This window comes from Falco biarmicus, chromosome 4 (assembly GCF_023638135.1).
Source record: "Falco biarmicus isolate bFalBia1 chromosome 4, bFalBia1.pri, whole genome shotgun sequence".
NCBI lineage: Eukaryota > Metazoa > Chordata > Aves > Falconiformes > Falconidae > Falco > Falco biarmicus.
The window spans coordinates 2,984,659-3,006,516 of record NC_079291.1 but is presented as its reverse complement, the minus strand read 5'-3'; the positions used below and the strand labels follow the sequence as shown (position 1 = coordinate 3,006,516).

The 21,858-nt window shown below is 43.1% G+C and overlaps 1 long non-coding RNA gene across 2 annotated transcripts in view; it reads left to right on the top strand.

Moving 5' to 3' along the window:
- Positions 1-465: 465 nt before the first annotated feature.
- LOC130148942 (uncharacterized) overlaps positions 466-21,858 on the top strand; it is a 41,944-nt gene continuing 20,551 nt past the window's right edge. For both annotated transcript variants that reach the window (XR_008821714.1, XR_008821713.1), the window contains exons 1-2: positions 466-1,122; positions 7,424-7,575. This is a non-coding gene — a long non-coding RNA (uncharacterized LOC130148942). The remainder of the gene's footprint in view (positions 1,123-7,423; positions 7,576-21,858) is intronic.

Genomic DNA, 21,858 nt, shown 5'->3' with positions numbered 1-21,858 from the left:
GATGGCTCGATTTGCTTGCTTGGGCTGCCTTTGCCAACACAAAGCCTTGAGCCTTTAACTTGAGGTGTTTGATCAGATTCCTCACTGATCCCTTTCCTTGGCCAGCCTTGGCTGGCCACGTTGGAGAAGTTTAAGGACCAAGTATGCTTGACCACTCAGCAGTGGTGTTTCAAGACAAGCTTTGAGTGTACTGAAAAGGCAAACATTTGTTCTACTGCTGCCTCGCTGAACAGTTCCATGGAGAACCCTCTCAACCCAGCTGCTGGTGCTTTCATGGGTACCAATTAAAATTTTATATGATGTTTTATAAGCATAAATATACTCTACAGACTTGCACATAATTCCTCTGCTACTTCAACTGCTTTTCAAAGCCCTTTTCAGCAGGCTTATCTTTGTTTTGCTTTGTGCTGATTAAAAGGCAAGATGTATTTTCAACAGGGTAAGTAGTACCAGAGAGCGCATTTCACACAAAAGAAATGCAGTCAGACGTTTGTTATCCAAGTTGAGTCAAAGACATTGAATTAATTCAGCTAACCATGGTTTCAATTAATTAATGAGATTCCCAGGCTACTGAATACGTTGGGGACCATGAGTTTGTTTTGGGCAAACAAGGTTTTTGAATGATTGGACCTCTGACTACAGGTAAGCAAAACAACATGTGAGAAGATCCTCTGCAAAAAGCCAGAAGACTAAAAATTGGGACTTGAAATTAAAAATTTCTCTGGAAGTATTTCTGAGACTCAGTCAGCCAAAACCAGCCTGGAGGCAGTCAAAAAGAGTAGTGCTATCCCTCTGGGTAGACTCCATCCTGAATGTACCAGCACGACTGAGTATTTCCACAGAGATCCTGATATCCTGTAAAGAATCTTCCACTTTTCCTTTTTTTTAGTGCAGTTTATTCCTCTCACTGGACTGGTTTTTTCCCCACAAATAACTCTTAATTGTTTGTTTTCCCTGCAAACAGTGAAGAGAGAGAGCCATATTGCACCATAAAAGTAACGTCGTGTGGGTTCTCATCTCATCAGCTCTCCATGACTGCTGAGTCACGCATGGGTAGTTTTCAAGTGCTACTACAGCATTAGAAGACATTTCATGGAAGTCCTGGTGATTTATTGGAAAGAGGTAACTTTTATCCATATAACACAGGCTATGTGGTTTTGAGGTGATCTCTGTTCATTGCTGTAGATGCCGGGGGTGGGGGTGATGGGGGGTGGGATCTGGAGCTGGTCATAACTACTGAGGAGGGCGGGGACCTGATGCGTTGTTTTAGGTGGGGTGTGGGAGCACCTTTTGCCAGTCCATCAGTGGCGAGTGGTCATAACAGCTTACCGGGAGGCTGTGGTGGCCTGGAAAAGCAAAGATGGTTGTGACGGTAAGAGCAGCTGCTGTGTAGTGATGAACTGTATCAGGGGAAGGAAATCATTGGTTCCAAAATGATAAAGTGGGCTTTAATTGTCCACATCCCAATGCCTAGGGGAGTACTGCCAGGGAAACTAGAACAGACGGAAATGCTGCTGACATTAGAATAATGTGCTGCATGTGAAACCACTGCAGAAATAGTTAAATGGCGCCTTTGCCAAGGCCACAGAGTGAAATGTTACTACACCATGGGGCGGATTAAAATATGCATTTTCTCCTAATTGAGCACAGCGGACTCAGCTGGAGGTCCTGTCAGGAGAAGAAGAATAATTTGTCACAGCAAGAAATGTATAACTTGACAGAGCATCTATTAGGCAGTACAGTAAAAAATAAAGTAGGACTTATGCAGGTTTTCTTTACGCTCCAAACCGGTTAGCATAGGCACCCACGTGCTGTAAGTACATTTCAGATTCACTGGCAGTGGACCAACCTGGCTGTACAACGCTCACAGCCCTTATGGCTATTATATCATGATGATGAGAAGGTTAAAGTCTTTCTAGATCATCCCTCATTAGAAAGGCCCTGTAAACAGCAATCATCATTTAACTGGGCACAGCCAGCAGAGCTCTACAACAATTTCTTTTATAACTCTTGAAGAAAACATTTATGGGGCTAGCAAGTTAGTGCCATGAGGATGGAAGTAAATCCAGTAAAGAGCTGGCACTGATTGCACATCAAGAGCCACATTTTCCTCCTTTGGTAAGGATCTAGTCGTGAGAAGTGTAAAAATGGGCTCCATGAAGACATCTGTAGGGCAGGGCTGCTCCCCAGCCTGTGAATTTTCCCTAGTCATTTGTTTCCTCATGTCACCTTTATAGATGTATTTATAATTTTCGGGGAGGTCTGTCTTGGTCTGGCTGCAGCTTTTTGCTGACTCGGTCCACCCGCTCCAAGCTCAGGTGGATCTGCCAAGCACAAGGCCCAAAGCCCTGCCCTGGCCAAAGCAATGCTGCAGCCTGTAGCAGCCACTGCGTGTGAGCTACCGGCTTTAGAGATGGAAACAACTCCATGCTGTCCTCCCCCCGCAGCCTTTGCAGTGTTTTTTATAGTCTGGTGATACCCAGAAGCCCAAACTTTAGCTCTGGCCACCATTTTGCAGCTCTTCACAGAATCCCATGCCAAATCTAAGGGGCAGCTCCCAGCACTGGGTGCCACAGAAGCAACCTGTCACATCCATCCGTGTGGATGTGTGAATAGTAGCTTCTATTCAGGCACATGCTTTTTATCTCCCTGAAATGAAGAGCTCTGACTGACAGGGTAATTCATCATTCATCTGATCCATGAAGTCGTCCCCTGAAGGAGCAGAGCCACATGCATTATTTTCATACTGGTGGAGGTGTATGCCCTATGTGAGATCCAACATTTTTAAAAGTTTCTGTAACCCTAAAAAAGAAATTCTGGGTTCTCTAGGGAGATGTTATTGGGAACCTTGGTTGCATGCTGTGGTGTGTTGAGGTGACACAACGGGCAGCCATTTCCAGTGCATTTGTAGTACTGGTAGGAGGAACAACTGGGCTGGGAAAATCCCAGTGACACTAGGAGGTAGCACTGAAGATATCAAAGGACTGGTGAAGGCTTGCAAAGGACCCCCATGCCTTGAATGAACGGTGCAGGTCACTGCTGTCCACATAATTTGCTTTCCAGTGTGGTCACAGTGATACTCTAAGCCCAGGAGCTGGAATGCTGTCTGGGGAATACCTGCCCACCATGCTAGGTGGGCATGCTGCTTTGCCGTGCCTTTACCAACCCCGGCCCCTCAGTGGGTTTATCACGAAAAACTGACTTGGGCTTTTCAGGTCACCTGCGATGCTTCCAAGCCAGACCAGGTACCGCACAGTGACAGGAGCTATGGTTAGACTGGGCTGGCCCGGGCTGCAGCCAGGCATCCAATGGATTCTTGCACTTGACCATGGGTTCAGTGTTCCCAGGAGCACCTGATGAAGTAAAGACAGTCACCATAGCCCAGTCACTGTGCTCAGAAGGCTTTGCCTGTAACTGCCCAAGTTCACGGTGTATGGCATGATATGCCAGGTCTCAGTCACCTTGCAGGAGAAAGCCTGAAGGCATTCCCGTCTGCCACAGTGATACAGGTACCCGCTGCTACACGTGGCTGTGCTGAGTGTCAACAGTAGCTGAGGCCCAAGTCTGTGCTCTTTTTATTTTTGTAGTTGTTACCGTCACATCCAGAAACCTGAGTCAAAGCTCAGTATCTCCTTGCGCTAGTCACGATACAAATACAGCACAGCATTGGGGCTGCGTTGTGGGGAGTTTGTCTGTCTGTTCCTATTTGCATAGCGTTTGTTCTGCAAAGGCCAGCTTCAAGCTCGTAACTTTTCCCAAGCACGAGGTTCACTTATATGCTGGGCTAATCAATATCTAAAGTTCTTCACCCTTTCCTCATCTGTGGTTTCCTCCTCACCCATTTCTGCTCACTCTGCTCTCTCCAAACGGCCATCTGACAGCCACTATGAATTATAACTAAAAGCTCAAAGGTGGGGCTGGCTCCCCTTACCCAGTTCCTCTAGTCAAAAGTAGTTGGTATGGTGAGATGATTTATGGTGCTGTTGATACATCTGGATAAGTAAATGCTCAGAATGGAGACACGCAATGAAGCCGTCTGCACTTCCTCATGGAACTAAGCCGTCTGCACTTCCTCACATCCAGTGCCATGCAAAGCAAACCAGATTGGCTTAACTCCTTGCAGTGACACGGGACAAGGCAGGCTCATAGACTGCACAGATCTTTCCAGCATAAACCAACTCTGGCCAGTCTTGGAAGTGAGATGCTGCTTTTTGCTGAGCAGATCTTGGAAAAAACGGAGTTAGGCTGGGATAGCTGGAACAGAGGGTCAGCGGAAAATGCCCCAACGGCAACGTTTGTATTTGTTTGCCTGTCAGTTTACTTATTTTGATGCACACTTGCTGTGTGTTTCTTCGGCAGGCTCTCCCACAGCCTGTCTCACCCAGTCGTAGTTCAGTCTCGCGCTTCTTGACCTAAAGTTTTTCTTTGCTGCTCAGCTCTTTCTTTTGGTCTATGTCAGCTCTTTCCTCATCTCTTTTTGTGAGGGGTGTTTGTCCTACTCCATGATGATTTTTCCCCTTTGTTGTATGTAGGAAAGTTGGGATGGGGGTGCGTAACAGTTTTTGTACCCTTGAGGTCAAGCCCCTGCTACATTCAGATCCTAGAGGACAGTACTTTCTGGCTTGCTGGACATTTCAAGATCAAACTCACAGATCATGGGTCTAGGCCTGCTTTTGTCCTGCTTATTTAAAATTGAATCAGCTCATGGTCATTTAGACCAAACTTCTATGCTACAAGCAGTTACCTTGAAGTGTTTTGTTACTTACCAGAACTATGTCTAATGTTGCTCTAGAGCGTGGGATGACTTGCAGTAGAAATTTGTCCCTTTCATGCAAAGATAGTTTGACCTTCTGTATATGGAAGCATTGCTTACTGCATGGTGAATTTGAAAGTCTTCTAATGATGTGTTCCCTTAGTTTCTTGTGGTAAGATGGCAACTTCCAGCCATAACAAAATCCAACCACCAAAGCAAGTGGCAGACCCTATTTTAATTCCCATAGACCCTCTTTTTCAGGCTTTCCAAAAGTGATTTTTGACTTAGCCTGTTTCTGGGTTTTACTGAAGCAATCAATTCTTATTTCTTTTCAGTCTACTTCATCAGTTAATGAGAATTGCTACCTCACCGCCTTTTACCTTTTCTTCTTTTTTAAGTAATGCATGTCTTTCAATGCCTGTGTTTGAGGCAAGATTACTATTCCAATGTGTTTCTATTGTTCTTGTAATATCCTTTTCTTTTGTTCTGCACCAGAGATTCTACTTCCTATATGTAGCTGGTCTTAATGCACAGCATTTCTCATGATTTTCTCTGTTTTAATCCAGTTTTAAATAGCAAATTTCATTAAATGTATCACACAAACATTTATTCCTCTCTTCAATATTATTCCCGTATTCTCTTGCTGCCTATTCCTTGCTTCTTCTGTGTCCTATTACCCATTGCAATAATCTCATTTATCTGATTTACTTTTTTTCCTTGCGTTAGAATCAGGCATGGAGATTAAGTGAGTCTCCCAACCCTCTCTCCTCTGTTTCTAGTTTCAAGCTCATATCAGTCATGCAACAGCAATCCTAGGAGTTATCTGCGTGGGGATGATTCCCAAGGGTAGTCCAGTCCTCACTCTGTGAGCCCCTTTTTGGGTGTCACACATCCCAGAACCCTGTCCATAGCACTGGCCCATGAGCCATAAGCTTATCCTACATCTTGAGTTAGGCCTTTGCTCTTTGCCTGCTGAAGGGCACCTCTAACTTCGTTCACTTCTGCATTTTCACCTGGCAGCTATCCCTGATCACCTATACCGTGACTATGGCAGTGTCATCTGGCCCACTATGAAGGACAGCCAGTGGATTTTCTTTCTTTCTGATCAGTACAGCACATCCTTGCTCCTAGCTGCCAGTACTCATTCTCTTGCCTAAATCTGACTTTAACAAGAGTCTTCCCAATTACTCTTAGTAGAAGTTACTGGTCACAAAGACCTTCCTCTTCTTAATGTGAGCAAAAATGCCTACAGAGTCCTCTGGCTTGTCTCTTTTCATGCAACATGCTTGTTCTTTCTCTTCTCTTCTGCTTGGTCTGAATCTCTTTCTTCTCTCATAATTTGTCTGTTCATGCCTCTCCTTTTTTCCAGTGAAGCAAACCTATGCCTCTTTTTGCTTCTCTATTAGCTGATCTTTTCCTCTGTTTCTTCTATGGTTGCACCTTCCACATGCACCATCACCTAATGAACTGCCCTCTGAGTATCTTGCTCAGCAGTTGGAACCTGACCTCTTGTCTCCATCACTTAAGTACCCCTCTGAAATCCACTTACAGCTCAATATCACAATACCTGCTGCTTGGATTTTGGAAAATCACATGTACATTCTCTGCCTCCTAACACAGACCTAACCAGCATCCCCTTTCCAACCACCAGGAGACATCTGACAGTGGGGCTGCAGTTGTGAAGCTAAGGGCAAAACTGGACTATGCAGTTGGGAGTGCACTTAGGAGCTGTGTTGATGAGTGGGCTGTGGGTGGTAGTCTCATACACTCTCCCTTTGTTTTGTTAATTGTTTCCGTGCTAGCAGGCATACAAAGTAGTAAAAGTTTACTTTAGACAATAAATCAAACAAATGTGTTATATGCACAGTTCAGGAATTAAAAATCTAGTAATACATCTTGAAAATGGTTTTAGAACTTTCCACTTAGTGCTGTTTCGGAGTATGAAGTATTTTATAGATTTGGATTCCTCTCTGTTATTAAACGTATTTGCTTGATTCTGTGAAGCCTGGTTCTGATTCCTCTGGTCCTGTTATCTGTTGTCTGCATCACTGCAGTCCATCATACAGGAGATAGTTCTCACATCTGAAACATGCGGTTATGACTTTGGGTAGGAGTAGCAGTGAATCCTGCTCCCATTCATGTGCTGCCACGAAAGTGAAACAAAACACAGAACAAATACTGACAGAAAGCATGAATGTAAGGGAACTGATCTGTGGAACATAATAGTAATAATAACTTTTATTAATTGACAGTACCACTTTTCAGGTTGTTTCGATAGTGAGATATTAAAGTGACAGTGTCAAAATACTGACTGTGATAAATATTACATGCATCCTAGCCTGCGAAGAATCAGCAAAATGTTGCACAACTTTTTTCTTTAATTTTCTTTATTCTTTCTAGCATTTTTTCTTCTTCCCTTCTCCCTCTTACTCCCTATTTGCAACATTAAGCAGTTTTGGTTTTTTAGATTTGTTTTATCTTTTTACTTGTGCATGTGTGTGTTTTTGAATGGGTAGCTCCCACTTTATGCCACACTTGAATTACACAAAGAAAAGAAACTGTCCTACTTAAAAGAACACAAAAGGATTTTGCAAGGGAAGTATTTGAAGAGGGATATGTCAAATTAAATAAAGACCATTGTTAAACATTTTTCCTCTGGTATCGTTTCAGTTCTTAAAAGAGTCTAAATTTAGACTCTGAGCAGCAGATATGGCTTCATGTGACATATCAAGTCCCACATTTGGAAGAGAGATTTGCATTGAGGAAGTGGCCTAAAGAGCTTTTAGAAAAATCCTGGGTGCTTTGTTTCCGTCCTCTGAGAAGTAAGTTTTTTGTTGTTGCATTTTGTCACGGTGCTCACCTTTAAGGGATGGGGAAAGATATGCCAAATGACACCTCCAAGTCAAGGAGCTTTTCCTGGTGCAGTCTGGTAATGATCCAAAGCCAGGTGAAGTTCATGAAGCAATGGAAAGCTCTTTTTTGCTCAAGCAAGGACAAGGATGGCCTTGAGATACCTGCAACATTCACATGGTAGGTTGTCACCCAGTGTCTTGGTCTCTGGGCCTCGTGGTGAACCAAGACTGAGAACTCTGGAGGGTGCTGCCATTAGAGGGAAAAATTCACAGGAAACGTAATATTTTAAGGCAAGCCATCTACGGGCACAGAAACCAGCATCTCGCTCAAAAGCCAAATCAAACAACAGGAGAGGGCATCTGAGTGCCAGGTCCTGCACCGGGGTCACAACAGCCCCACACAATGCTACAGGCTGGAGGCAGAGTGGCTGGGAAGCTGCCCATCAGAAAAGGACCTGGGGGTGTTGTTGATCAACAACCAGCTGAACATGAGCCAGCCGTGTGCCCAGGTGGCCAGGGAGGCCTGCAGCATCCTGGCTTGGATCCAAAACAGTGTGGCCAGCAGGACTAGGGGAGTGATGGTCCCCCTGTACCCAGCACTGGTGAGGCTGCACCCCTTGTAATATGTTCAGGTTTGGGCCCCTCACTACAAGAGCGACATCGAGGTGCTGGAGCGTGTCCAGAGCAGGACAGCAAAGCTGGTGACGGGTCTGGAGCACAAGTCGTATGAGGAGCAGCTGAGGGAACTGGGGGTGTTAGGCCTGGAGAACAGGAGGCTCAGGGGGGACCTTATCACTCTCTACAGCCACCTGAGAGGAGGTTGTAGCGAGGTGGGTGTCAGTCTGTTCTCCCAAGGAACAAGAGACAGGGCAAGAGGAAACAGCCTCAAGTTGTGTCGTGGGAGGTTTAGGTTGAATATGAAAGACTTCTTCACCGAAAGGATTATCAAGCGTTGGAACAGGCTGCACAGGAAAGTGGCTGGGTCAATCCGTGGAGGTATTTAAGAGGTGTAGGTGTGGCGCTCAGGGATTTGGTTTAGTGGTGGACTTGGCAGTGTTAGGTTAACAGCTGGACTTGATCTTAAAGGTCTTTTCCAACCTAAATGATTCTGTGATTCTATGATTCATTCTCAACTGTAAATTTGCTTCAGCCAGCTTTCAGCCAAAAAATCTCTGCTTTTGTTAATGCTACGTCTCCCAATACTTGCTTGAGCAATGTCCATTTTTGCCTTTGCCTACTGTTTTTATCCAGCTTTTCTCACATGTGCCCTTCACTGGAAAATACCTGATGACAATCCCTCCATTCCTAACCTCAGAGCCACTGTTTGAATATACCTTTGTGCTGTTGATACGGAGAAATAGTGTGAAATGGGGATAATGGACATCGATTGTGATTGTATGTGTCTGCTCAAGGAATGTGGGTATGGTGACTAGTCATGGGTGCGGTGTCTGGTCACATAGGCACACAGCTCTGAGGAGACAACTACAGTTTTGAGGAGACGCCTGCCCTTCTTTCTCTAACAAAGGGGCTATTTAAAAGAGAATGAGAAAAGGATGAGAGACATTCAAATGCTATCTAGAGGGAGGGAGTGCTAAGTCTCCTTGCTGGAGAAGATTGGATGGTCACAAGGACATGAATCACCTGAAGAAGATCGGATGGTCACAAGAACATGAATCACCTACAAACCTGCAAGACCACCACATTCCAGGCAAAGGACTGATAAGCCAATTAACATACGAAGCGGGGTTTAGATAACAGATATGTATAGGCGTTAATTGAATATTCATTTGTTTCATTGTATAAATGTGAGATGGTTCCTCACTTCGGGCATGCACGCTTGCGGAGGAGCGATCCCCCGTGCATCTGTGCGCAATAAACATACCTACTTTATAACTTTCGAGTTATAGAGTCTAATTCTGCACGTCACTGTGAGGCTGAGTCTCAAGGATGAGTTAGATCATAGTCCTCTTGGAGCACCCCATAGCAGAGGTGGCATCACAGCTTCATTTTGGAGCATGCAATGGAGGCACAAAACAGCAGTAGACATTGCCAGTGCTCAGGAAGCCATGGCCAGAGGAAAAGTGTCTTGAATCCTTGTCTCCAGGGCCACCGTGCCTCCTTGGGTGGGCTGCCTGGGCAGCAAGGGGGCTGCAGGGCAGGGAGGGACCTGTGAAGCTACGTAGGAGGATGGAGTCCGTTTCTGAGCTGTTCTTAGGGACAATCTACATATCATTAAAGCTCCTGTGCCATCTGAATGCATAACGGTACTTTATCAACTAAAACTTCTTTATTTAATCAGTTGATTTAATTATGAGCTAGTTAATTGAAAAATTCATGGTACAAGTTCTGAAGGTCAAAATACTCAGAAGTTCAAAGAAGACTGGAGCATTTGTTTCACTCGAGCTGTGACGTGCAGTGCTGAGATACAGAAATCTGCTCTGATTCAAACTGGCAAACTGATCCTGGGACTAAACAACTGAATTACCAAACAAGAAGACAATTCGCTTCTGTTCATGAGGTGTGAATGTAGCTACTGCCAGCTGTGGTTAGTCTGTGATTGATTTATCTGTACATTGTGGTTTCCAAAAGACCCAAGTAGTAACTACTCTTGCAGAAATGCCTTTAGCACTGTCCTGTCAACCCTTTTAGCCCTCGGGGACACATCCCTGTCTGTGCAAAGTGCTGGATTGATTGACCCGCAGACTGCGGTTCTCCCTGGGTGGGAGAGAGATGCTGAGGGCAACAAGAGCTCCAGATTCCCACCTCTGGGTCACTATGTTTCACCACTGCATGAAAGGCTTTTTCGGAAGTTGCAGAGGTGAAATATCAGGTCAATAATCTGGAAATAAAGTGGATTTATGAACCCCTAGGTGTTGCAGACACTGGTTCCCCTCCCAAACAAGCACAATGGAGCCAGGGACCACTAAGAACTTGCTTGAGACCCCTGTTTTAGACTAAAAGTCATGTAAATATCTGGGATATTTACATGCTAGCAGAAGATTAAACAGCAAAAACTGTAGCCAAAAATCAGTGATCTTTGGCAGGTAACGACAGAGAAAACCCTGCAGCCTCAGGGCTGCTACAGGTGAGTCCTCTGTACATTCCTGGTTCCTGTTTGTTCAAACCATGGTCAGAGCAGGTTGAGGGCATGCATCCTCGTGCTCACACCTCTGTCGCATGCTGCCCAGACCTCAGGTGCACAGTGGCTGCAGGCAATATCCCCTCTTAAGGGCATACCCTGTGTATTGACCAGCACTGGGCCACTTCAGTCTTTGGGGGTTCATCCCTTTGTTACAGGGTTTTGCCATTCCTTTCTCAGCAGGAGGCTGGCACCAGCCTGTGTTATACAGCCCAGCCTACACATCTATCTGCCCTAAACAACGTACTCTTACTTTAAAGAATATGTTGGTGTTTTTTTTTTTTGTTTTTTTGGTTTTTTTTTTTTTTAACAAATAACATTACATTTCTGGCCCTCATGGCTGCAACATACTTTGAAAGAAGTGCAACCAATTTAAGATTATTTTCCTGAATCTGCAAGTAGCCCTAATTATTAGCTCCTAGGGGCCCAGTTCCCCTCAGACTTTTCAATGATAGCAGGGTATTACCTTAGAAGCCCTGTGGTGGTTATGCCCGTCTGTCTGTCTGTCTCTCTGCCAATGTTAACTATTCAATTGCTGGACATTCTAATGACAAGCAGGGATAGGAATGAAGCCAGGAGTAGAGAACAAGCTAAAATAAGACTAAAAAATGTAGGGGAAAAATATCATCAAGGACAACAGTAAAGCAGAAGGGAGGGGAAGAAAAAAAAAGGATGTTGGTAAAGCAAATGAAGCAAAGGACAAAGAAAATGAAAAACAAAAAGGATGAAAAACCACATACATATATAGATAGGTGAATACTTATTCTTGAGAGATGCTGCCTGTAACAAGAAGGAAATGAATAAATAATAACTATAAAGTCACTTAATACTGTTAAAAACTGTCTGGGACACTGTCGATTTCAGAGACAGCACTTCAGAGACTTTTCCCCTAATGCTACTTACTGGAAGACTTGGGTTTCTCCTGCTGACCTGCACTAACAGCTCACAAACCACCCCAGACCGTGAGCGGGCATGGGCCCCTGCTAGACACTGCTGAGAGATGTGCTGGGAAACCTGGGGGCTGGCAAGAGTGGCCCGAGGACCGGTTTTCTTAAGTGCCGCTGTGCTATTAAGAGAGTATACCTACACTACAGAGCAGCTCTGAGAGGTTTTTCTCTCCTTGGGTATCCAGTTAGAAGGTTGCCATGATGCTTGCACAAGTCCAAAGAGACTTTGTAAAAACGGTCCTGTTTCCATGCAAAACTTGCGTCTCAGGCTCAACTATCGCTTTTGGGGATCGTTCTGCCCTTACTTAATGAATCTCTTTGCAGGGCTCTCTTTGCATTTCAAACTCAGTCCTTAGGAATTCTAAACATGAATGTGAATGTATTTTTGGGGGGGAATTATTGGCAGTGGCCACCCTTCTTTCAGCAAGGCTAATGGCCCTTGGGCATCACTGGGCCAGACAGTGAGCACAGCCCCTTCATGGCTGTCCCAGCACCCACCTTGCTATAACCGTCGTGTTAACCTGGGGCGAAGCAAATGCACCTTTAGATAAGACGTGCTGCTGAGATGATGGCCCTGTGACACTGGAGATACAGATTTCAGGATTCTTGGTAAAACTTTGGAGTGTGTATGGAGAACCAGTTTTCACACCCTTGCGTAGAGCCGCAGCAGCAATGCTGTATGCACACAGCAGGAACACAACAAGACCATTGCCTGAGACCAGCTAAAATAGTTAACTGATATGTAGCGATGGCAGTGAGTTCGGCGTGCATGGTTCTTGATGTGAGCTTTGTGGGATCTTGTGACTAACACATAAACATTTCTTTTACCATCAATCCATGTCAAACTCCCCCTTCACACCAAAGCATGCTGTGTTGGGCAGGCACTGTAGTTTTGAAAGACCTCACTTGCCCATCATCGATCACTAAAAATAGAAACCTCTGCTCTCTGCTATGTGATTTTTGACAACTGGCCTAATGAGGCAGCAGAAAGAAAAGAACAAAATAACAGTAATATAGTGAAATATTTTTCACATTTCCTGTCTCTCATTATAGGCATTTATGAGAAGTGAAAAACACATGAAAATTCAGAAGGCATTATTAGAAACAATAAGCGAGTCTAGGTAATAATGTGCTGTATGCCCAAAAGCAAAGGAAATAATTGTTTTTCAATCTAATGTTGTATTTATCACTCCTGGGATGAAAATACAGCTAATACATATTTCAAGTGTAAGTTCAAAATATTCATGTGCAACCAAGCAAAGGTTTATTTCTTGCTCTCCATCTGTTTCTAGCAAGGTTACATTGTTGTTTTTCTGCATTGTGTGGTTGCATTATCTTAATAAATGATTAGTTGTGAGATATTATTTCCCTTTAAAATGTGTGACAGCAAAACAAGTTTTTAATAAAGTGTTTTGAAAAAGCAACAGACTGAAAAAAACTGGGCAAGAGTTCAAATTGGTAATGAACTGAATATGCCTCTAATTATATTGAATCTACAAGTAATAGGATGAAGCAACATTAGAAATTACTTCTGACTGAAATTCAGTGCCTTAAGGCTGACAATGTTCCCCTCAAACTTCCAGAAACTGAATAAAATTGCTGTATCATTATTTGTTTAAAATATCTGTCATTTCAAATCTCAAAATGAAGGATGGTGGGCTAAGCCCTCCTGAAAACAGACACTTATAAATTTGTCACAAAACTTAGGATTTTTCTTAAAGCAAGCTTTATTTTTGGACTTTAGTTTACCCAGTACATGTAACATTTGGTGTAAGATGGTCTGGCGGTGTGTAACACCAGGCACGGTACATGTTTAAACTGGGATTCAGCTGTGTCAATCTAGATGAGGCTTATCACAGGACTAAATCTCTGTGTCCCATGCCAGCAATTTAAGACTCAATCTTAATCTTTGTATGAAGTAATTTTGTATCAAATGTATAAATAATTAATGTATTGTGTATGGAAACACTATTAGATTAATTCCTTTAATAACAAAAATCTGTAGATAAATAGAGATTGGTCAGCGCAGTGACCTTTTTATCTTTTTTTTTCTGTGACCTTGAATTAAATCCAGCATTGACCAGAATGACCATTAATCATTTTGATCAGATTGCTGAGAGAATTACCAAGTGAAGTCGGTTTAGTCATCTCAGTTTACTTTCTACAGGGAAGAGACACTGGGTTTGTATCATACAAACAACACAATCAGCCCATGATTGGTTTCTGCAGGTCAAGGCTGCAGAAGTATTTGTGAAGCAGCGTGGACCTTGTCTTTCTGTGGTGCTCTTGAACCTACTGCAGATAAATAAAGGATTTCTTCCCCCAGCAAGGGTAACCTTACATTTTGTGCCATAAATAGATTTTGAAATGCCTTACAGCTAGAAGTACAGAGAAAGGGTATGCTTGCAGGTCAAGCAGAGTAGACTAGACTGTCTCACAGACTCCTCTGGAGTCTAAATATGTTTGTGTACCACAGGGAAGGAAAATGCAGGTTTCGTGCCTACCTCCATGGCTGCTGCTACTCAGATGCTGTCAGCACAGTGTGAACGAAAACACAACCAGCGAGAAAATATTAAAAGACATTTAAAAACTTGTCAGACCAGTTATTAGGTTAAGTAACTTTCGGTATAACCTCAGCTTCGTGGATCAGCTTTCCTGATGAGATCACAGCAGGTTAATGCAGGAGAGAGGCAGAACCAGAATCTGAGTCAGAAATGGAGATGTCCATCATAACAAGGAACAGCAGAGAGTTCCTGACATAACGTAACTGTGCTCGTCAGATATATTTCATTTTTTCCATGCCAAGGACAATATTTTGCCAGTACTACAGGGAATGAAAAGGATGATATGCATAGTCAAAGTCATATCAAAGTCAGTACCTTGATTCTTGCATGGCATAAATGATAAAAGATTAAAATTGTTTCCAGGATCTCTCTTTTGGGGAATACACCTTACTGGTCTAAGCTAGAATGTGTCACTGCCATGATACCCACATTCTTTTGCCTGAGAAAACTGCTGAATCATTACAAAGGAAAAGTGCTGGAAAGAATGGGAAAACTGCTGCCCATGAATCACTTATCTGTGGCAATAGTTATCACAAAACATAGACAGAAAACCAGTTATTTTATCACTGAAGCGCTTCCAAACTGCCTAATGAGAATATTACGGGATCTTTTCATAGGCTTTAGCTACAGGAGAAATCATCTGTCACGTCTACCTGCTGACATCTCTTCTACCTTCTCGACTGCATCCCCCCGTCCTGATGTTTCCAGATGACATACTTTTCAGCGGTAATGTATCAGCCCAGCTAGAACAACATATATGGGAGCTGGCTGGTATGATTTATCTTTAACCTGTCAAGTTTCACTTCTCTGTGTCATCACCTCATGTTCCACCACCAACACATCCACATGTTGTACGTTTGTACATCATTGGGCACGCACAACTCTATCGTGACCAAAAAGTGGAGTGCTGTTGCAGTCCCATATAATATGGAAGGGCTTGATGGACGAGTGTGCTGCTTTCTCTAGGAAAGGATCCTAAAGATAATTTTTTTGAGACAGACACTGGTAGAATCTATTAAAAGTGTTTTCTAACCACTGTTATAGCTCTTTACAAGGAATGTTTATACTAATTGCAGGGTGTCTTTTCCCCCTGAACATTGCCTGGGTACCTTCCCTGCCCACAGGCCTCTGAATTTTCTTTCCTATTTCAAGATGAAATACAAAACACTTCTGAAAGTGTTTCTGGCTTAGTTTCTGATGCCCTCATCCCATTTGAAAAGGATTTAATCTCATCATGCCTTGTGAGATTTTCTTGTCCCCTTTCTTTGGCATCCACAGGGATAACTTACACCCTACACCTGCTACAAACATCACCCAAACATACAAAGAGTGATGTGGAAAAAAAGGTTATGAATTCTGACTGATAGCAAATTATTTAAAAGCCATCCCAAACAGCTGTGCACTACCTCTGTGTGAGCACAGGGCAGCCCATGATGGACTGCATCCCATCTTTGCCAGACTGGATGCAGCAGTGAGCCAAAACTCTGCAGCTATACTGTGGCAGCGTAGGCACTTTCTTCGCCTTTCTGAAGGCAAGATAAAATGGAAGCAGCACACATGAATCAGACAAAAGATGTGACAGAAGGGGAAGAAAGGGGCAGAGTCACAGGATTCACAAAAGCAGGGAAAAGCTGGCCAAGTCACCTTACAGTCCTGCTCCAGGGAAGAGGATGCTTTGCCTGCTTGTTGGGCAGCACTGGTGAGCACCCAAAGGCACGGTGCTGGGGATGGACACCCAGGCTCTGGGATTCTGTCCTTATGTGGAGTGCTGGACCAAGGGCTTGATCCCTGAAGGAGTGTTCAGGTGCACCAAGAGGTTTCCAGGCCTGGAAGCTCCATGGATGCAGGGTCACAGTTGTTAGAGGAAAGTAGAGTGATGTGAGAGCACCGAGCCAGTCTGTCCCCATCCTCTTCCTCATTAAGCATAAACACAAAAGGTCCAAATGCTCTGAGGCTGTTACTCAATCACACATCCAACTGCATCTGAACGGGGTGTGCAGATTCATGTCACTATGGCCAAACCAACATGGGTTTATAGCTGCTTCTTTTTCTTTGTGTGAGTGCCACACGCAGCACGGTGTGACACTTTGCGTGTTTAATTATAATTCAGCACGGTGACGTAAGCCAAACTAGAAACCTGGTTTTGGTAGCCATTTAATAATAGTCACAAATGGCCTGAGGAAATCCCCATTTGTACTAAAGACAATTTAACAGACGCAGATGGGTTCATCTACACAGAAACTTCAAAGGAGGCATTTTCACAAATATGTGCTGCTTATTGCCTTCCTAGTGGCATTTGTTACTGCTTCCTGCAATGCTTGGTTTAGGTTGGGTCTTGTCTTCATGGGCCAAAGGAAGGGTCAGCCAGAGTGAAGGGCCACCCTTTCTTTTTCTTCTTGCTGAAATCATTAGTCCAGTTCAATTTTATATTTCCATAATTCCATTGACGCAGAAATATGTTCTTAGAAAGCATCAGCTCGTGCACCGCACCGCCTTTTATAGGCCGGGTTATTGCTTCATCATTTGATATAAATTAGGAGGCATTTCAAAAAGTGAATGCAAACCCAAACAATCATTTCAGTGCACTTTTCTCTGAGATTATTGTTTTAGCTAGATACATTATCTATATTTAAAATATATGAAATGGAGGTATACTTAATGTTCAAAGTGATATATGATAAAGATAGAAAAAGGTGAACTCTTGATATATTACAAGTCTTTCATACCATGAAATAACTATTGCCTATTATTTTACTCCTGACATTTTTATTTTTAGGGGAATTTCAGTTGATTTGTATTGCTGACACCACTGATATGTTGTTTCCAGTGACCTTACATCCAAAATCAGTAGGGTGTGACATTTGATGGCACAGATAAAAAACATTAATAGTAGAAGAAAGGGTTTATTTTCCTGGTCATAAATTAAGTTTAAATAACTCAAAATTTATTTTAAACTCTTCAGTACTTTTTACTGTCTACCCAACAAATGTATTTATTACTGGCAGCTTAACTCAGGTTTTCTTGGTGAAACAGTTTATTCAGATGCTTTTGTACAGCCTTGTCTTTCTTTCTGAGGCTGAATTTGGTAGCAAGCCTCGATTCCCACAAACAAAAGGAGGAGGCTTCCAGGTAGTAAATAGAAAGTAATATCGTGGCAGCAGCAGCTCTTGGCACGATGCGCAATAGCAAAGAGTCAGGCTCAGAGAATTTTGCAGCATCTTTGTTAACATATGGAGATAGAAGCTGATGTAAGTAGTAAATATATAGTATAAATATTAGTATGACCTAACCTGTAGTCTTATCACACCTGTTCACAGTCCTGCCTGTGCAAGTTGCCCTGCAAATGTTCCCTTGAGGCGTTTTTTAATGAATGCCAGTGAACTACACACCACTCCGGTGTATATTTCTCCACTTGGAAAATATTCAAATACCATGCAACTTGAAAAGGAGAGAGAGTGAGAAATTCACTCACCAGAACTGTTACCATCAGTCCTTTATGTAAAACAGGAGTATGCGTGCCTCAGGAAAACCTTAAAAATCCCGGAAAAAAACACTTCTTGCCCTTCTCTGAGCTGCAACTAGGTTTAAGGGCCCTGCAACGCAGTGAGGAGGTTATGATTTTGCAGACTTAACATGAAAATGATAAATTGTCAGTGGATTCTTTTAAGAACTTTTATAACAGCGAGAAGAGAGCTATTGCCATATATAGGCTCTTAAAAGTCGAGGCAGGTTCCTGCAATATGGGGTTGTACTCTGTGTTCCCTCCTGTCATTTTTTATTGCCCAAGTCTGTTTAGGGGGCCGCTGTGTCTCTTACACATGGTCCGTGCGTGGTGATACAGCATCTGTTGGCATAGCTGAGTGCTGGTGTCACTGACAACAAAGAAGTGTCGTGAAACTTTTTAGCTCTTCAGAAAGGTCTTGGAGTTTCTGGTGCAATCTGATTCACTGAAGCAAAAAGAAGCTCTCCGTTAGAACAGAGGTGGTTCCTTTCCCAGGGAAGGAGAGGGAAGCAGATTAATTTGCCTGATTGAAGACGCTTCCCACTCTCTTTCTGTTGAACAAATGCCATCTACAACTCCAGCGTGGGTGGAAAAAGCACAAGAGTTTTTGGATACGAGCATGTGAACTCTGCTTCCATTAGGAAAAGTCTTATCACAGCCAGCTTTTATTTCACTTACCCTAAACCATCTCAGGACTGGGGTCTGCAGGTGAAATTTATCTCCCCCTTCATCCAGACATGATTCTTGATACAGCGAGGCGAGGCAGCACCACTGTCACAGCCCAAACCTCAGATGCTTCATGTAGGTTCCAGCATACCTGGCCATGAAGAAGACGGCTGCCTCTTAATGGCAGGACAGCAGATGGCTGGAGCAAAAGGTTTTCTTGTTTGTGACCTCTGAGAGAGATTTAAAGCAGGCTCTGAGCCCAGGGTGTGAATTCCTAGCTGAGGTGGAAAGTGCGTGCAGGAGACTTTTGTGCACACAGCTATTTCAGAGCAAGCCATCAGAAAACCCCAATACTGAAAAAAGCAGGCCTCATAGCTGCACGACTGCTAAAAATGAAGTTTTTAACTTTGTCTTTTGGTTTCTAGGTTTTTAGGATAAGCTCAGTTCAGATTTGCTTCTGCAGCCAACAGGATTGTTTCTGGGGAGTGCTGTTCTGGAGCCTTGCTTTATTTTTTAATGACTTAGCTGATTCTTGTGCAATTTCTTGGTTTCAGTATCAGCGTCTTAAAGAAAAAAATTGAAAAATACTATGAGCTGGCAATGTTTAAGCTGTATAATAGCTATTTGAATGTACAGATTTGTGTGTCCTCTTTGACTGAAACTTTTTATACAAGTCAAAGCCTACAGATTCCAGCAGACTGCTGTGTCTGACCTGCTGAGGAGAACCAGGCCCCATGGGTCCAAGCCTGGTCAGTACTTTTAAAAACATTTCCTATACAAAATAATCTATAGAAGAATAATAAACCTGCCAGTGTTTTCTTTTACAGTGAGTTTTCCTAGACTCATATGCCACTGCCAAACCGGTACAGGAGCCATATATCAGATGGGCAATGAGAAAAAGGAGGAGGGAATTTCAGGTCATCCCGTAACCCATTTCTCCAGAGAGCTGTGGAAATGGAAATGGCCTTCAGCTGGTCCAAGGGGGGTGCAGAGGCTTTTCTCTCTTCTCCCTGGACACTCCTCAGCAACTTCTCCTTGTGCAGCTAGTGGTGGAGTGGGAGGATCCTAAGGCACATCTGCATCTCTGTTGATGGTCCGTCATCCTCAGTGGGTATCTCTGCTCTCCACGTGGCTGCAGGAAAATGTTCAGATGCTATGGGTGTATGGGTGTGCAAGGAGCAGGGCAGATTTCTAAAATAGGTTTTTGGCTGCCCCTCTCCCTATCCTCAAGAGTCAAGGGCTTTCATGGGCACCAACCCACCCAAAAGTGTGGTGTTATTTTTTCTTTCTCCTTCACAGTCCCTTGCTTGGAGAGCATGTGAGAACAAAGGGGATCCTCAGGTAGTTGGATCCACGTGGGGATTTCTGCAATCTAATTCTAGTGAGATCTCCAGTCTGTCTCAAAAGAGGGAAGGCCATTATGGGAAGAGACGTGTCCCAGCCCTGGGGCATGACAGAGCCCTCTTCTCTCCTCTTGGACATTGGGCAAAGCTGTCCTGCTACACAGCTAATCCAGCCCTGGGACATGACCTGTGGCCTGAAGAAGCCTGGGATAGCCAAAGCTGCTCTTCCTATTCTAAGATGCTTATGCCTGCTACAGATGCAAATAGGAAGGCGAAGTAGAGATCATGTCAGAAAATGGCATCACCAATGTCCCTTGAAAGATGTTTCCAGGTCCTGGCTTTCTTTGAACAAGTCCTCTTAATATATCACTCTCTTTTCAGCCACTCTGGTGATCTTGGAGGTATTTTCCTAGCAGCTGCACATGTCAATTTTCCACAGTTCACAAGAGTTACTATGTCTGGAAGTCACTATGCCATTAATATATGTATTAACCATTAATATATAGCATGCTTTTACTGTGAATTCATGAAGTATCGCTGCAATTAAATTTCCCTGTTAATGACATGACTTATTAATGAAACAAAGTTCATCCTGAAGCTCTTGAAAATGAAAATAGGGTTGATTCTCTCTCACAGTATCATAAAATCCATGTTAGATACAGATATTGAAAGACATTTTAAAATACTGGCAAGCCAAGGAACCTAGTGGGGAGAATGTTCTTTCGTGCCCTCATTTGCCCTTTTCCAGACAACTCACACAAAGAAAATAAGGGGCAAAACAGCAAAACCCCTCACTCTAGCACAGAAAAATCCCAAACCCAATGCAAGATAAAGCCAAAAGCCTCCTGATAAGGAAAATCACAGGACTCTTCTAACTGCTTTGTTCTCAGTTAGAAGGAAGATAACGGTGAGATGTAATAAAAGCTTTTTCTGTGCAGGTTGAAAACCTCTTGGAGAAGGATAAATAATAGCACTGCAGCATGTGCCAGTACCTGCTTCATTCAGTGTAACAGCACATTAGTACGGGGCTCAAATGATGGTCAAGTGGTCTTTTCCATTCATTTGCAATAGGTACCCTCCAAAAAGACCTTGGTATAAATAAGAAATAAGCCAATCTAACAAACAAAATTCAAGTAACTGCTACCTCAGTGAGATCTGTAAATCCAAAGAGTTTGCTTTGTTTTAATGGACTCCATATGGTTGCAGAAGTTCTCTGTCTATTTGCAATATATGCTGCCGTTTTCATTTGTTGGGTTTTTTTTTTTTCTTTAATAAAATGCTCTAAATATTTGCTGTTGGAAGAGAACAATGCTATGGGAGGCTCTGAAGTGATATTCCTAAGAACTGCGAACACCGACTAATTGATTAACCAAGAGTTCTTGAAGAGAATGATTTGATTAGGGTAATTTATAGAGATTGTATCTTTTGTCATCATTTGTCTTTGAAAACATAGAAGAAAACTGCTTCCAAGTGCATGTAGCCGCTGGCATGAGGGATGGCGTGCACTACATCATCAGTTACAGCAGACTGCTCAATTTTGTACCTTTCCAGCTAGTCAAATATCCAATAACAACACACACACATGCACCCGCACACACACACACACACAAAAGCGCTCTAGCTCTTTGCACTCAAAACTTTTCCAACATGGGCTTAGAAAAATATTTGGGGTTGTTCACTGCTCTGCTCTCTGTAGCATAAACATTTATTTAAATGGGGCTGTCTTTTCAGTAATGAAGAATGAAAGAAAAACAATGGTCTGATTTTGACAAATTAACTTGTGATTTGGAGAGTCAGTGAAGCAGGGAAGAGACATTCCTAACTATACTAATTAAATGAGCTTGCAACATTTATTTTAATGCAATGGAACCAGCCATATGAAGATGAACATTTTAATTTATTTTGCAGTGACATTATGAAAAATTTCTCTGCTGCAGATTATCTACAAAAACAAATCTCATCAGCATCTAGGTTTGTGCATGAAATTTACATCTTTCACATAAGTTTGACCTTCCCCAGCGAAAACAAATGGAATGTGCTAAGTTAAAAAGTTTCTGCAAAGGTTGTCTTCCCATTGATGCGGTGGTTTATG